Source organism: Salvelinus namaycush, chromosome 3, assembly GCF_016432855.1.
Source record: "Salvelinus namaycush isolate Seneca chromosome 3, SaNama_1.0, whole genome shotgun sequence".
NCBI lineage: Eukaryota > Metazoa > Chordata > Actinopteri > Salmoniformes > Salmonidae > Salvelinus > Salvelinus namaycush.
In genome coordinates, this window is record NC_052309.1 from 42,840,430 (window position 1) to 42,857,011 (window position 16,582).

Consider the following 16,582-nt stretch of genomic DNA (forward strand, 5'->3'; position numbering starts at 1 on the left):
TTCTTTTTATACAGTACATTTTGATTATGGGGTTAACTATCCCTTTAAATTCAAAAGTTGAATTATACAGGTCTACAGAAAAAAAATGTGTAGAAAGCAAGCCCAACTGCATCGATCGTTGAAGTACACTGATGGATGTGCTTGGATACGACACCGTTATGAGGCAATGAAAAGACTGTGACCATGTGGACTGCTCTCTGGCTCTGTGACGTTCCACAGCTCACAGATTGGATTGAATAAAGCTTCAATGCGCTTCGCTTTATGTCCACCACGGCATTATTTTCTCCCTCTCTACCTGGAGACACCCTGGCCCTCCCTTCTTCCCCTTGTTCTCTAACATCCTGCCCTCCATAGATGGGGGAAAAAGAGTACAATAGGTGCCAGATAAAACCATTAGATTAAATATATTTTCTTCCATAGCTATAATGTAGGCCATCTAGTCCTTGCTCCTTGAGATCACTGACACGGGCGAATGTTTGATTTGAATATAGTTTGATTTGAATATAGTTCCCCCAGTGGCAGTAGAGGTGTTGTTGTCCATTAGTTTGCTCCAATCAGGGTAGGGGGAGGAAATAATATAGAAATACAGTACCAGTCAAAAGTTTGGACACACCTACTCATTCAAGGGTTTTTCTTTATTTTTACTATTTTCTACATTGTAAAATAATAGTGAAGACATCAAAACTATGAAATAACACATATGGAATCATGTAGTAACCAAAAAAGTGTTAAACAAATCAAAATATATTTTATATTTGAGATTCTTCAAAGTAGCCACCTTTTGCCTCGATGACAGCTTTGTACACTCTTGGCATTTTCTCAACCAGCTTCATGAGGTAGTCACCTGGAATGCATTTCATGTCATGCCCTGAACTGTTTTACCTGACCTTGTGCTTGTCTCCACCCCCCTCCAGGTGTTTCCCATCTTCCCCATTATCTCCTGAGTACTTGTGTTTTCTGTTTGTTTGTGCTGGTTCGTTTTGTTCATTCAAACCTACCAGCTTTTCTTTGCTCCTGTCTTTGCTATAGTCCCTGTTTTCTAGTTTCCCGGTTTTGACCATTCCTGCCTGCCCTGACCCTGAGCCTGCCTGCCGTCCTGTACCTTTGCCTCCACTCTGGATTACCGACCTCTGCCTGACCTGACCCTGAGCCCGCCTGCTGTTCCGGTGCCTTACACCCGCTCTGGATTATTGACCCCTGCCTGCCTTGACCTGTCGTTTACTGCCCCTGGTTAAAGAATACACTTTTGTTTCTTCAACACTGTCTGCACCTGGGTCATACTTTAAAACGTGATATCTCAATTAACAAGTGTGCCTTCTTAAAAGTAAATGTATGGAATTTCTTTCCTTCTTAATGCGTTTGAGCCAATCAGTTGTGTTTTGACAAGGTAGGGGTGTTATACAGAAAACAGCCCTATTTTGTAAAAGACCAAGTCCATATTATGGCAAGAATAGCTCAAATAACAAAGAGAAACGACAGTCAATCATTACTTTAAGACATGAAGGTCAGTCAATCATGAACATTTCAAGAACTTTAAAAGATTCTTCAAGTGCAGTCGCAAAAACCATCAAGCGCTATGATGAAACTTGTCTAATGAGGACCGCCACAAGAAAGGAAGCTCCAGAGTTACCTCTGCTGCAGAGAATAAGTTCATTAGAGTTACCAGCTTCAGAAATCGGCAATTAACTGCAGCTCAGATTGCAGCCCAAATAAATGCTTCACAAAGTTCAAGTCACAGACACATCTCAACATCAACTGTTCAGAGGAGACTGCATGAATCAGGCTTTCATGGTCGAATTGCTGCAAAGAAACCACAAATAAAGGACAGCAATAAGAAGAAGAGACTTGCTTGGGCCAAGAAACACGAGCAATGTACATTAGACCGGTGGATATCTGTCCTTTGGTCTGATGAGTCCAAATTTTAGATTTTTGGTTTCAACCGCCATGTCTTTGTGAGACGCAGAGTAGGTGAATGGATGATTTCTGCATGTGTAGTTCCCACCGTGAAGGATGGAGGATGTGGTGTGATGGTGTGGGGGTGCTTTGCTGGTTACACTCTCTGTGATTTATTTAGAATTCAAGCACACTTAACCAGCATGGCTACCACAGCATTCTGCAGCGATACGCCATCCCATCTGGTTTCCGCTTAGTAGGACTATCATTTGTTTTTCAACAGGACAATGAACCAAAATACACCTCCAGGATGTGGTAAGGGCTATTTGACCAAGAAGGAGAGTGATAGAGTACTGCATCAGATGACCTGGCCTCCACAATCACCTGACCTCAACCCAATTGAAATGGTTTGGGATGAATTGGACCGCAGTGTGAAGGAAAAGCAGCCAACAAGTGCTCAGCATGTGTGGGAACTTATTAAATGTTATTCAACTCTGTTCATATACACCACCAGGAAGAATTACACTTTTTGTTTTTGACAAGTGACCCCTTTTCATAAATTTGGAGAGTGTTTGGGAATTTTGGTATTTTATTAGGATCCCCATTAGCTGTTGCAAAAGCAGCAGCTACTCTTCCTGGGGTCCACACAAAACATGAAACATAATACAGAATGACATAATACACAACATCATTAGACAAGACATTAGACGGTTCCGTGTAGCTCAGTTGGTAGAGCAGGGCGCTTGCAACGCCAGGGTTGTGGGTTCAATTCCCACGGGGGGCCAGTACAAAAAAGTATGGATGTATGTACTTGTAAGTCACTCTGGATAAGAGCGTCTGCTAAATGACTTAAATGTAAATGTAAGAACAGCTCAAGGACAGAACTAGATACCTTTTTAAAAAGGCACACGTAGCCTACATGTCAATGTTTACACACAAACTATCTAGGTCAAATAGGGGAGAGGAGTTGTGCTGCGAGGTGTTGCTTTATCTGTTTTTTGAAACCAAGTTTGTTGTTAATTTGAGCAATATGAGATGGAAGGAAGTTCCATGCAATAAGGGCTCTATAAAATACAGGACATTTTCTTGAATTTGTTCTGGATTTGGGGACTATGAAAAGACCCCTGGTGGCATGTCTGGTGGGATAAGTGTGTGTGTCAAAGCTGTGTGTAAGTTGACTATGTAAACAATTTGGGATTTTCAACACATGAATGTTTCTTATAAAAAGGAGAAGTGATGCAGTCAGTCTCTCCTCAACTCTTAGCCAAGAGAGACTGGCATGAATAGTATTTATATCAGCCTGCAGAACTTGCTTTTTGGAGTGTGGTGTCAAAAAAGCAGAGAATCTCTTTATTATGGCTAGATCTCTCCCCATCTTTGCAACCATTGAATCTATATGTTTTGACCATGACAGTTTACAATCTAAGATAACGCCAAGTAATTTAGTCGCCTCAACTTGTTCAACAGCCACACCACTCATTGCCAGATTCACCTGAGGTCTAGCACTTAAGCAATGATTTGTACCAAATACAATTCTCTTAGATTTAGAGATGTTCAGAACCAGTTTATTACTGGCCACCCATTCCAAAACAGACCTCAACTCTTTGTTAAGGGTTTCAGTGACTTCATTAGCTGTGGTTGCTGATGCGTATATGGTTGAGTCATCAGCATACATGAACACACATGCTTTGTTTAATTCCAGTGGCAGGTCATTGGTAAAAATAGAAAAGTGTAGAGGCCCTAGAGAGCTGCCCTGCTGTACACCACACTTTACATGTTTGACATTAGACGCTTCCATTAAAGAAAACCCTTTGAGTTATATTAGATAGATAGCTCTGAATCCACGATATGGCAGAGGTTGAAAAGCCATAGCACTTAAGTTTTTTCAACAACAGTTTATGGTCAATAATAACAAATGCTGCACTGAAATCTAACAGCACAGCTCCCACAATCTTCTTATTATCAATTTCTTTCAACCAATCATCAGTCATTTGTGTCAGTGCAGTACATGTTGAGTGCCCTTCTCTATAAGCATGCTGAAAGTCTGTTATTAATTTGTTTACAGAGAAACAGCATTGTATTTGGTCAAACACCATTTTTTAACAGTTTGCTAAGAGCTGGCAGCAAGCTGATAGGTCTGCTGTTAGAACCAGTAAAGGCCGCTTTACCACTCTTGGGTAGCGGATTTACTTTGGTTTCCCTCCAGGCCTGAGGACAAAGACTTTCCTCTAGGCTCAGATTAAAAATATGACAGATAGGAGTGGCTTTAGAGTCAGCCACCATCCTCAGTAGCTTTCCATCTAAGTTGTCAATGCCAGGAGGTTTGACATTATTGATTGTTAACAATAATTTCCCCACCTCTCCCACACTAACCTTACAAAATTCGAACTTGCACTGCTGTTCTTTCATTATTTGTTTTTTATGCATGAATATAATTGCTCACTGTTTGTCGTTGGCATTTCCTGCCTAAGTTTGCCCACTTTGCCAATGAAATAATCATTAAAACAATTGGCAACATCAAATGGTTTTGTGATGAATAAGCCATCTGATTCGATGAAAGATGGAGTTGAATTTGTCTTTCTGCCCATAATTTCATTTAAAGAACTCCAAACTTCATAATAAAGTTTCTTCTTCTTTTTGTTGAGTTTAGTCACATAATTTCTCAATTTGCAGTAAGTAAGCCAGTCAGATGTTCAGCCAGACTTATTAGCCACTCCTTTTGCCCCATCTCTTTCAACCACGTATACTAAGGCATTTGTGAAAAATCTATATCAATATAGAGTGGGAAAGCGACCGTATGTTTGGACAATTAATTAAAACTGCAGTAAATAAAACTGAATAAAAACATCTGTCTTGTCCGGTACCAGAGTCTACACAGACCAGTGTACTATAGCCAATCAGAGTGACAGTAGACCTTTATACAAAAGTAATTTGCCACACGGGCCTGCCATCATTCACTTTGAACTGGACTGTTTGTTTACAGGCAGTTGCAACAGTGCAACTTTAAATCATAAGAAATCATTCGCCAAAAGCCACAAAATACACCTGCAAATATGTAAACACCATGGGAGTCCTCTTACATTTGGGAATTTTACAGTCCTATTGATCAAGCAACCATGAAAAGGTAGGCTCTCTCTCCCTCAATTATGCACATCAAAAACAAAAAGATCAACAACAAATGCTAGCCAGAGCAACATGAGCTGAAATCTAACGAAGGAACATTAGATAAACGCTCTCAAACTTTTTTTTTGCACTGATAAACGATGGGGAATTGTAGCCTCCTCGTTCTTCTGCAGCTTGCCTTCCAATTCATGCTTGTCCCAACCAAGCACCCAAGCTAACTGGCTAAAGTTGGCAAGCTTGCTAGCTAGCTACTTCCAGACACAAATGAGAGAACACCTCACTCTGACCATTTTACTGGCATTAGCAGAGCTGGTTAGGCTGTTTACATGTTATCTTGAGCGTTATTGACTAACTGTAACTTTCTTTGCCTATGTTTTACTGACACTGGTCATAGTCTGCCGGTGTTGCGCGTTCATAAATTCATCAGTTGTTCTGCGCTCTGGCACAGTCAGACGAGAGTGCTCTGAAATCAGAGTGGATGTTCAAGTTCAGTTCTTCAAGTTCTTGCTAGCTAACCAACCGACATCTGCATCTCTAGCTGTGTATTGCCACAGAAATATGATATGAGGGGAAAAAGACAGTCACTCAACCACTCCTCCAATGGCATGACATGACATCCTCCTAGCAGCTAGCTAGCTATCTAGCTAACGTTAGGCTCTGTGTTTTTAGCTTGCTACAAAAATAGATGCGCTAGCCTATTAGCCACGTTATAACTGACTTGTGATCATTGCCCTTGCTAATTTGATTGTATTGACGTTCCCAGCCTTAGATACATTTGTCCTTTTTTTCCTGATTATTGAGTCATTGAAACTGTAACAGTTCAACCTGAATGGAGGCAGCAAACAATGTACCAGGCCAGCTGTCATTTACAACCTGATAGCAATATTTTTTGGACTACCATATAATTGTAGCATGAACTGGGAATTTTATATTTTTTACTGATATTATGATTGTCTGTTTGTTTCATATCTGCAAAGTAGTTAACACGCTGTCAGTTCCACCTTAAACTTTAGGTCACCAGTAACTTTGTGTGCTAAATGTGAAATGTTTTTTGCAATGGGAAGTAATATTTGTACATTTTGATTGGGAAATGCTTAATGGTTGCGTTCTTGTATTCTTATGATTGTGACCTACTGGCTTATTATGTCTGAGTTTTTGGACTGCTTATCCTTTAACATCACTGCTGTCTTTCTATCGGCCCTATGCAGTGGTGTAGTGGTGCCTGGAAGTGGGTATACTCTAATTTTCACATAAAGTTTGCAAACAGCCATCCCAGTGAAGGAAAGGCACCCTGTGTAAAAAAATCCTATGCTTTCCTTTGTTTTTTTATGAGTTTTCCTATAGATTTTTCAGGTTTTCACTCTCAAAATCACTCTTTTTTAAATAGAAGAAATACACAAATTGGATCGACTAAGTCCACAACAATGCTTAAAGCATATCATTCTGATTGGGTGGGCCTGTCAGGGCCTGGCTCCCCAGTGGGTGGGCCTCTGTCCACCCAGGCCCATCCATGTCTACGCCGGTGATGCAAACAAAGCATGATGACAATTGTGCATCACAAATAGCCTACTAACCATCACTTCGGACTCAACTTTGTCAATACCTGGTTTGTATACCGATTGTTGCCTTAGTTAACATTTACTGGCAGATATCATAAGTTGAAACTTATTTCCTACTCTACTGGCTACCGATGCCATTCTTCTGTGAGCTGCTCCATGCCAAAACCAGTTGAGAGCTGCACACTCCTGCTGCCTGCAGATGATATTCAGTTGAAACTAGGCTGTGTGTGCTGCGCGCATGTGAATATCTTTCACGTGCTTTGCTTTGGTATAGGCTACTTTGTGCATGATTTCTCTATTGTAGTACATAATTGATAGGTCGTATACCTCCACTACACTACTTTGATACGCATCGGTAGGGATTAAGAAGTGAGTATAAGCAATGCCCACGGAAAAAAAGTGGGTATACTGCTTATACCTGCGTATACCCTCCACTACACCACTGGCCCTTTGTGTTTTACAAGAAGTGCACTCTCCTACATGAGTGCGCTGGTATTACTGGTCGCTGTCCTTTCAGAATCACGAACCTGTCACACACTGAAGGCCTACCCTTACAAAAAAAGATTCCAGTCAGAGTGCAGTATAACTGCAGTATGCTGCAAATACTGCATCCAAAATAAATGTTTTTTTACTGCAGTAATTTTGCAGTCCAAAATACCACAGTCGACTGCAGTTACTGCACTTTTTCTGCAGTTTCAAAACTGCAATCTTTTTTTGTAAGGGTATAGATTTGCCACTGCGCAAATATGTATATAATACATATAAAGGGTATTAACATATTTATGTTTCAAGAAAGGAGTGTATATATTTAGCCAGGTGAAGTGGTTTCATGCACTGACTGAATGGAAGCTGATAATAATGAGTTTTTACTCCGCTGGTCTCGGCCGGTCTCTGGAAAAAATTAGAGTGCTCACTGTCCGAGACCAGTACAAATGTATCCGACACAAAGACAAGACCAAGACACTCAATATGTGATCTTGAGAGCGGACTCGAGACCAAGACTGGTCTGGAGTACAACAACACTCTATATAAATATGCTTCTTTAACTTTATCTGGTTTGCCATTCCAAATAAATGTAAATATTTTGTTCTTGCATGATTTGAAAAAATATTCTCCTGGAGTTGGTAGAATTAATTAGGGTAATGGTCCCGTAAATGGATAGGTGTTTCCCTCTCCACAGTTTCAAAATTCTATCTATTTTGCAAAATTTTCAATCATAGTTAATAGTCGCAAGATCGCTGAACTTTTCCGGGATATGTACACCAAGAACATTGACTTCACCATCCGCCTATTTAAATCGGGAGACCACGTGGCAATTTAAAGTTTGTATCTTTTAGAGATCCAATCTGTAATATAGTACACTTATCACAGTTGTGCTTTAGTCCAGAGAAACTGGAGAAATTAACCAGGTCCTCAATGAGGCCCTTCTACGTTGAAGATTGAGGACCCAAGAGAAAACTCTAATCATTGGCGTACATTGATACTTTTGTCTCTAATCCCTTTTAGCCCCATAATGTTATCATTATATTAGATTTTTTTAAGCAAACAGTTTGATGGCCATAATAAATAGTTATGGTGACAGAACCATTATTTATTATTTTACATAAAGGATTGTTGTACATGACTTTTACCCATCTTATGAGAGATTCTTGAAAGTTGAAAAAAATCCAGGCATTCAAGACATACTGTATCAAATGCTTTCTCAAATTCTACTTTAGTTTTCCACTATTTCTAGTAGTTGCCTAATGTTGTCTCCAATATAACTTATGAGAATCCCATCTGATTGTGATATATAATGTCCGGTAAGACCTTTTTTATTCTATGAGCAATACATTTTACCAATATTTTTTGCGTCACAACATTGAAGGGTGAGGGGCTTCCAATGTTTTAAAGGGACTGGGTTTCTGTATTTCCCCCTGGCTCCTGCTTCAGTAGTGTGTCCGACAGTTTGTCACTTATATATTAATAATATAAATATGATAGTAATGGATCTTTCAGTTTGCTATATCTCTATTAGAATGCCATCCAGACCAGTGGTTGGTTGTCCCCATATCAAAATAATCAATTGCCAACCATAGTTCGTCATGTGTAAATAGACCTTCACAATATTTTTTTTGTGCCGCAGATGGTTTCACGTGATTTTCTGGGAGAAGAAAAAAACGTATAGTCAAGTGAAGTTGGAGGAACTTGACAAGAGTACATTTGTTTAAAATATTTTACTTACAAAATCTCTGTTGGTGAGATAAGGATTTCTTCATTGTTTGTAACCATTTTTTTAGGTTATTTTTGGTCATGTTTCTATATTGAAGATTTAAGAAAAACATATTTTTTACAGTTCTCTGTCCAATTTGCTTAGTTTTTTTTTAGATAAATGAAACCTGATCTTTCCTGAATAAGTTCCTCAAACTACTTTTGTTTTGCGTCTAGATTATTCAGTGCTTCTCTATTACATTTAGCCACACCATTTATGTGTGATGTTAGAATATACATTTATGCTGTAAGTCTTTTTTCTGTTGATCGATACCGTTTTAGTTTTTGTGAAGAACATTTAATTAAATGGCCTCTAAAGGCACACTTCAATATCCCCACCCTCTTGGAAAGTCTGTCATAGTTACACGGAGGGCTATCAACTGATTGATTGTGATTGTGTTCAGTCTGATTGTGTTCGTTCCTCAATCTATACTTTTTTATCACTATTTGGCATGATAGAAAAGGATACCAGAAAAGAATCAATCCGACTAGCTTGATTTAGCCTCCTCCAAGTATGTCTCACAAGGTCTGTTTTTTAAGCCTAAAAATATATGTAAATTCCGATGTGACCATAATATTCTAAATATGTTTGAGTGCCAGAGGGTGATAGTTGGTATATGATTGCCTTCACGGTCCATTGACCAGTCCCTCCAGGATTCCGCGATTCTGCAATCGCATAACTCAATGCAAAATCAACCATTCAGCGCATATTATGCGAGAGTTTGCAATTTTGACCAATCCTGTCACACCCTGATCTGTTTCACCTGTCCTTGTGCTTGTCTCCACCCCCCTCCAGGTGTCACCCATCTTCCCCATTATCCCCTGTGTATTTATGCCTGTGTTTTCTGTCTGTCTGTGCCAGTTAGTCTTGTTTGCCAAGTCAACCAGTGTTTTTCTCCCAGCGCCTGTTTTTTCCCAGTCTCTGTATAAGTTGCCTTGTAAAGTGGCGCCGGAAGAAATGTCAGCAGTTTTACGGGCGCCCAATCAATTGTGCTATTATGTGTTTTTTTCGTGTTATTTGTAACTTATTTTGTACATGTTTCTGCAACCGTATCTTACGGCAAAAAAGAGCTTCTGGATATCAGGACAGCGATCACTCACCTCGGATTAGACAAAGATTTTTGGACGACGCACAAGACATTCTCCAAACACCCCACAGGGCCGACATCCCCGTTATTTGCAAGAGGAAGCGACGCAGGTACAGAGGACAAAGAGCCGTATGCCTGGTCAGGACCCCGAGAGAAGGCGACTGGGAAAGCTGCCGTTACCGTCAATACTACTCGCCAATGTGCAATCATTGGACAATAAATTAGATGAGGTACGATCACGGATATCCTACCAACGGGACATCAAAAACTGTAATATCCTATGTTTCACGGAATCGTGGCTAAATGACGACATGGATATTCAGCTAGCGGGATATACATTGCACCGGCAAGATAGAACAGCACACACTGGTAAGACGAGGGGGGCGGTCTGTGCATTTTTGTAAACAACAGCTGGTGCACGAAATCTACGGAAGTCTCTAGATTTTGCTTGCCTGAAGTAGAGTATATTGTGATAAATTGCAGGCCACACTACTTGCCTAGAGAGTTTTCAGCTATACTTTGTGGCTGTTTATTTACCACCACAGACAGATGCTGGCACTTAGACCGCACTCAGTCAGCTGTATAAGGAAATAAGCAAACAAGAAACCACTCACCCAGAGGCGGCGCTCCTAGTGGACGGAGACTTTAATGCAGCGAAACTTAAATCAGTTCTACCAAATTTCTATCAACATGTTAAATGTGCAACCAGAGGGAAAAAAAATCTAGATCACCTGTACTCCACACACAGAGACGCATACAAAGCTCTCCCTGTAATGACTCTCGTTGGTGGTAGAAAGAGTAGACCAAGGCGCAGAATGGAAAGTGTTCATGATTTTAATTCCAAAAAAACACTCAAACAAAATAACAAAATAGAAAACGAAAACGCACAGTTCTGTCAGGCAACAGTAACTAAACAGAAAAAAAGATCCCACAACCTAATGGTGGGAAAAAGGGTTGCCTAAGTATGATCCCCAATCAGAGACAACGATAGACAGCTGCCTCTGATTGGGAACCACACTCGGCCAAAAACAAAGAAACAGAAAACATAGAATTTCCCACCCGAGTCACACCCTGACCTAACCAAACATAGAGAATAATAAGGATCTCTAAGGTCAGGGCGTGACACTCCCTTGCCCTCCATTTGGTAAATCCGACCACAACTCTATCCTGCTGATTCCTGCTTACAAGCAAAAATTAAAGCAGGAAGCACCAGTGACTCGGTCTATAAAAAAAGTTGTCAGATGAAGGAGATGCTAAACTACAGGACTGTTTGCTATCACAGACTGGAACATGTTCCGGGATTCTTCCAATGGCATTGAGGAGTACACCACATCAGTCACTGGCTTTATCAATAAGTGCATCGAGGACGTCGTCCCCACAGTGACTGTACGTACATACCCCAACCAGAAGCCATTGATTACAGGCAACATTTGCACTGAGCTAAAGGGTAGAGCTGCCGCTTCAAGGTGCGGGACTCTAACCCGGAAGCTTACAAGAAATCCTGCTATGCCTTGACGCAAAGCGTCAATACAGGGCTAAGATTGAATCATACTACACCGGCTCCGATGCTCGTCTTATGTGGCAGGGCATGCAAACTATTACAGACTACAAAGGGAAACACAGTCACGAGCTGCCCAGTGACACGAGCCTACCAGACGAGCTAAATAGCTTCTATGCTCGCTTCGAGGCAAGCAACACTGAGGCATGCATGAGAGCATCAGCTGTTCCAGACGACTGTGTGATCATGCTCTCCGTAGCCGACGTGAGTAAGATCTTTAAATAGGTCAACATACACAAGGCTGCGGGGCCAGACGGATTACCAGGACGTGTTCTCCGGGCATGTGCTGACCAACTGGCAGGTGTCTTCACTGACATTTTCAACATGTCCCTGATGGAGTCTGTCATACCAACATGTTTCAAGCAGACCACCATAGTCCCTGTGCCCAAGATCAAAAAGGCAACCTGCCTAAATGACTACAGACACGTAGCACTCACGTCTGTAGCCATGAAGTGCTTTGAAAGGCTGGTAATGGCTCACATCAACACCATTATCCCAGAAACCCTAGACCCACTCCAATTTGCATACCGCCCAAACAGATCCACAGATGATGTATATCTCTATTGCACTCCACACTGCCCTTTCCCACATGGACAAAAGGAACACTTATGTGAGAATGCTATTCATTGACTACAGCTCAGCGTTCAACACCATAGTACCCTCAAAGCTCATCACTAAGCTAAGGATCTTGGGACTAAACACCTCCCTCTGCAACTGGATCCTGGACTTCCTGACGGGCCGCCCCCAGGTGTTGAGGGTAGGTAGCAACACATCTGCCACGCTGATCCTCAACACTGGAGTTCCACAGGGGTGCGTGCTCAGTCCCCTCCTGTACTCCCTGTTTACCCACGACTGCATGGCCAGGCATGACTCCAACAGCATCATTAAGTTTGCAGATGACACAACAGTGGTAGGCCTGATCACCGACAACGACGAGACAGCCTATAGGGAGGAGGTCAGAGACCTGGCCGGGTGGTGCCAGAATAATAACCTATCCCTCAACGTAACCACGACTAAGGAGATGATTGTGGACTACAGGAAAAGCAGGACCGAGCATGCCCCCATTCTCATCGACGGGGCAGTAGTGGAGCAGGTTGAAAGCTTCAAGTTCCTTGGTGTCCACATCAACAACAAACTAGAATGGTCCAAACACACCAAGACAGTTGTGAAGAGGGCACGACAAAGCCTGTTCCCCCTCAGGAAACTAAAATGATTTGGCATGGGTCCCGAGATCCTCAAAAGGTTCTACAGCTGCAACATCGAGAGCATCCTGACTGGTTGCATCACTGGCTGGTACGGCAATTGCTCGGCCTCTGACCACAAGGCACTACAGAGGGTAGTGCGTACGGCCCAGTACATCACTGGGGCTAAGCTGCCTGCCATCCAGGACCTCTACACCAGCCGGTGTTAGAGGAAGGCCCTAAAAATTGCCAAAGACTCCAGCCACCCCAGTCATAGACTGTTCTCTCTACTACTGCATGGCAAGCGGTACCGGAGTGCCAAGTCTAGGACAAAAAGGCTTCTCAACAGTTTTTACCCCCAAGCCATAAAACTCCTGAACATGCAATCAAATGGCTACCCGGACTTTTTGCATTGTGTGCACCCCCCAACCCCTCTTTTTACGCTGCTGCTACTCTCTGTTAATCATATTTGCATAGTCACTTTAACTATACATTCATGTACGTACTACCTCAATTAGGCCGACCAACCAGTGCCCCCGCACAGTGGCTAACCGGGCTATCATCATTGTGTCACGCTACCCGCTACCCACCACCCGCCAACCCCTTTTTTACGCTACTGCTACTCTCTGTTCATCATATATGCATAGTCACTTTAACCATATCTACATGTACAAACTACCTCAATCAGCCTGACTAACCGGTGTCTGTAGGTAGCCTCGCTACTTTTATAGCCTCACTACTGTATATAGTCTGTTTTATTTCTTTAATTACCTATTGTTCACCTAACACCTTTTTTGCACTATTGGTTAGAGCCTGTAAGTAAGCATTTCACTGTAAGTTGAACCTGTTGTATTCGGTGCACATGACAAATAAACTTTGATTTGATACAATCCCCACACTTTTAGCACATAAAAGGGTCCAATCAAAAGCGGGTTCATAATTTGGACCAAATACTGCACTGTTACAGTGGAAAATGGCCCAATCCAACCACACATCAACAAAGTTTTCTTCCCCCTGGCCTGTCAGCGTATTCACGTGTGAAGATGATGGGTGATTGCTGATGGCTGACAGGCAGTAAAATGAACAGAAGTCAATCTCATTTGCCAACAAAAATAACAGCTAAAGACCGTGCGAATCAATTTACCAAATGTTTTTGGAAACAAGAGAAAGTCGACAATCAACAGTCACTTCGAATCAGCAAAGCATATGAGAATGTCAGAACAGTTCTCACAGCAGCGGCAGATCACCATGACTGAAGTGGTAGCAGGGAAGACTGAGGCAAGCGCTGGAAGAATCAAAGTGAGTGGCGTTTTACTCAAACTTTTTTACTCCGCTAACCTTGGCTTTAGTAGGGTGGTCGACACTCTGCTCTCCCCAGTCTGTCTATGGAAAGCGCTGCTCAAAGCACTGAGTGCAATTTGTCAGCTTTGCCATTTAAAACTTTCTGTATAACTTAATGCAGATCACGAAAGTACAATCTTTCTGGATTTTTTTTAGAAATGGTAATACTGTTTTAAAAGTACATATCAACCACAATACTCTATTTGTACGTTTTCTATTCTTTATCTCCTTTACGACCCTTTCAGAAAAAAAATCACAATCAAGTATTTTGAAGATAATTTATGCTAAAGAAATATCGATCCTCAAATTGAAAGCGATTGATCAGCTTTGAATCCCCCCAAAAAACTGAGAGAGAGGTGAGAGAGAGGTGGAAATGGGAGGTGCATCTCGTGTTGATAGCAAGCCCCAAGCCTGATGGAGAGGTGTGTGTGAGTGAATGTGTGAGTGGATTATGACAGAGCTGTTTATTCAGGAAAATAAACTAAATTGAGCACTTTAGATGTTTCTCATTGTTTTTGTATTGTGTATTCTGCTTAAAATCTCCTAAAACTGAGCACATATGACTTTTATTGCTTTATATGAAATTTACGTGAAAAAAAACATCGCAAAATGTATCGCAGAATTTCAGAAAAGCTGCCGCAAAAAAATCTATCATTATTGGCAGGCAGAAATCACAACAAAAAATAATAATAATCCTGGAAGGATACATATATATTTATGAGCCATAACTTTTAATCATCAAGTAGTATATTCAAGGCAATCCATCTTCCTTGAGGATATATTTTAACGGATTGTACCTCAAGTCCAAATTGCTTTTGAATAGGATCATAACACCTTTTGAATTTCTTATGACTGGAATAGATTTTACCATCCCATTATTTTTCCCAGGCCACTTCGTCAGAAGATATTGAATGAGTTTGCTGAAGACAATAAATATGGCAATACTTCTCCCTCAATTACCTCGACAGTGTACCGGTACCCCCTGTATATAGCCTCGCTATTGTTATTTTACTGCTGCTCTTCTCTTTTTTTTTTACTTAACACTTATTTTTCTTAACTGCATTTTTGGTTAAGAGCTTGTAATAAGCATTTCACTGTAAGGTCTACACTTGTTGTATTTGGCGCATGTGACAAATCTATGTTGATTTCTTTTGATTAGCTATACTTAATTCATTGATTACCATGATGGATTACATTTTAAGATACTTATCGCTGACCTTACCACCAAAGCAAGCCAAACAGCATTGACCCTTGAAGTACACTGATGGATGTGCTTGGAGACGACACTGTTATGAGGCGATGAAAAGACTGTGACCATGTGGACTGCTCTCTGGCTCTGCGATGTTCCACAGCCTCACGGCTCACAGATTGGATTGAATAAAGCTTCAATGGGCTTCGCTTTATTTCCACCACCGCATTATTTTCTCTTTCTCTTTCTTTCTACCTGGAGACACCCCCGCCCTCCCTTCTTCCCCTCGTTCTCTAACCTCCATGCCTTCCCTAGATGGGAAAAATGTGTATAATAGGTGTAAGATAAACCCATTCGATTGAAAATCTATTTTCTTCCATAGTTATAATGTAGGCCACCTAGTCCTTGCTCCCAAGACCACGGACACAGGGTAAATGTTTGATTTGAATATTATCTTAAAGGGATAGTTCCCCTAAATTATAAACTGACACATTGGTTTTCTTAAACCTGTAAGAAGTTTATTGACAAGGTATGACAGCAATCCATGCTTTGGTTTAGGTTCACTGGCACTGTTTCCCATTGCTAACATTTTAGCATTTGTGGCACAAATCCCATTCGAGTCATGGGACCGATATTAGCATTTTTCTCACATCATATCCAAATCATTTGAACATATCTAAAAAGGATTGTAAAGCTCAACAAAGTCACTTATAGATTTTTTGATCATGATGCGCAAAAAATGTCAATATTGGTCCCATGACTTGAATGGGATTTGTGCCACTAATGCTTAAACATTAGCATGTAGAAACAGTGCCAGGGAAATATGGATTGCTGTCATACCTTGTCCATAGACTGCAGACAGTGTACAGAAAGCAATATGTCATTTGGTAATTTGTGTGAACTATCCCTTTAACAAATTATTTTGTTGATGCTGATATTTTCATAGAGGACAGTGTGGAAGAGTTGAAAGGGCAGTCACCAGGTGTCCCCATGGCCTCAGGGGAAGCAGAAAATGTTATTCACTGTTCAAGGATCACTTTTTATGACATTCTCGCAATAGTTTGCAAAAACGTATGTACACTTAAATCTAAGAGTCACTACACACTACCTTATGGATATTTAGTCTTTTTAACATTTTAATCTATTGAATTTATGTTATCTTAACCTTTCTCTAACTGCAGTGGCTCTTGAGCAACACATAATATCTATGTTGCTCTTGCACTGTATAGTTACATATTATGGATTCCTCTAGCATTAATCTCGGACACCCAATCTCGGAAACCCAGTTAGAAAAGATACTAGAATGAGAAGCGAGCAACTGCGAAATCGTGATTTGACCAATGATCAGTCACAAAAAAATCAGTGTACCAGAACAAAGTTCCTCAATAGTCATCGCATTC